Raw genomic sequence first — 2,500 nt, 5'->3', positions numbered from 1 at the left:
CATACATACATACATACATGCATACATACATTCATACGTACATACATATATACATACATATGTACATACATGCATATATACATACATCCATAACTACATCAATGCCTACATACATGCATACATACACACATACATACATACATACACACATACATACATACATACATACATACATACATACATACATACATACATACATACATACATACATACATACATTCATACATACATATATGCATGCATACATACATACATACATACATATATACATTCATGCATGCATACAAACATACATACATCCATACATACATCGATGCATACATACTTCCATCCATGCATACATACATGCATAAACACGTCTGTACGTATAGATGTACATACACACATATATACATACCTGCATACATACATACATACAATCATTTATGCATGCATGCATTCAGGCGTCCATACATCAATACATAGATCGATACATACATCGATGCATACATACATACATACATACATACATACATACATACATACATACATACATACATACATACATACAAACATACATACATACATACATACTTACGTACGTACGTACGCACATACATACATACATGCATACATACATTTATGCATGCATGCATTCAAACATACATACATCCACGCATACATCGATAAATACATACTTCTATCCATCTATATATACATACATACATACATACATACATACATACATACATACATACATACATACCTATATAAATTCATACATGCATGCATACATACATACATACATACAAAAATGCATGCATACATGCATTCATACGTACATACATACATACATATATACATACATACATATATACTTACATACATATATACATACATCCATACGTACATCAATACCTACATACATGCATACATACATAAATACATACACACATACATACATAAATACATACATATATACATACATGCATGCATACATACATACATACATACATTCATGCATGCATACAAACATACATACATCCATATATACATACTTCCATCCATACATACATACATGCATAAGTACGTCTGTACGTACAGATGTACATACACACATATATACATACCTGCATGCATACATACATACATACAATCATTTATGCATGCATGCATTCAAACATCCATACATCAAGACATTCCTCGATACATACATCGATGAATACATACATACATGCATACATGCATACATGCATACATACATACATACATACATACATACGTACGTACTTACATACATACATACATACATGCATACATACATACATTTATGCATGCATGCATTCAAACATACATACATCCATAAATTCATCGATAAATACATACTTCTATCCATCTATACATACATACATACATACTTATATAAATTCATACATGCATACATTCATACATACATACATACATACATACATACATACATACATACATACATGCATACGTACTTTCATACGTACATACATACATACATATATACATACATACATATGTACATACATCCATACCTACATCAATACCTACATGCATGCATACATACATACATACATACATACATACACACATGCATGCATACATACATACATATATACACACACACATATATACATACATTCATGCATGCATACAAACATACATACATCCATACATACATACTTCCATCCATACATACATGCATTCATAAGTACGTATGTACGTACCTATGTACATACACACATATATACATACCTGCATACATACATACATACAATCATTTATGCATGCATGCATTCAAACATCCATACATTAATACATACATCGATACATACATCGATGCATACATCGATGCATACATACATACATACATACATACATACATACATACATACATACATACATACGTAGGTACGTACGTAGATACATACATACATACATACATACATACATACATACATACATACATACATACATTTATGCATGCATGCATTCAAACATACATACATCCATACATACATCGATAAATACATACTTCTATCCATCTATACATACATACATACATACATACATACATACATACATACATACATACATACAAGAAATTCCCATTTGTTTGATGAAATATTGTACAAACGCTCAGTGAAAATCAGCAAAACATTAACTTCACGGAACCCATTTTCAACATAATTGGTTTTGACATCTTTCATCTGCGAATCAGATATTAATTAAATTGATTATGCAAAATTATTATTGTTATTATATATATATATATATATATATATATATATATATATATATATATATATATATATATATATATATATAATGATTTATGCATTGACACTTTACGTCGTACTGGGTGAATGGGTATGTTATGATTAAATAACACTTATAATAATTGTAATCAGAGGATACCATCTGTCAAATGTATGTTCTTCTGATGCTTTCGGACTTCGTGTGAGACTCGCATCCAATGTATTATTTTAAAATG

The sequence above is a fragment of the Sinohyriopsis cumingii genome, unplaced genomic scaffold (assembly GCF_028554795.1).
Source record: "Sinohyriopsis cumingii isolate HCF-2022 unplaced genomic scaffold, ASM2855479v2 utg001603l, whole genome shotgun sequence".
Lineage (NCBI taxonomy): Eukaryota > Metazoa > Mollusca > Bivalvia > Unionida > Unionidae > Sinohyriopsis > Sinohyriopsis cumingii.
The sequence above is the reverse complement of the archived record's forward strand: the minus strand, read 5'-3'. Positions refer to the sequence as shown.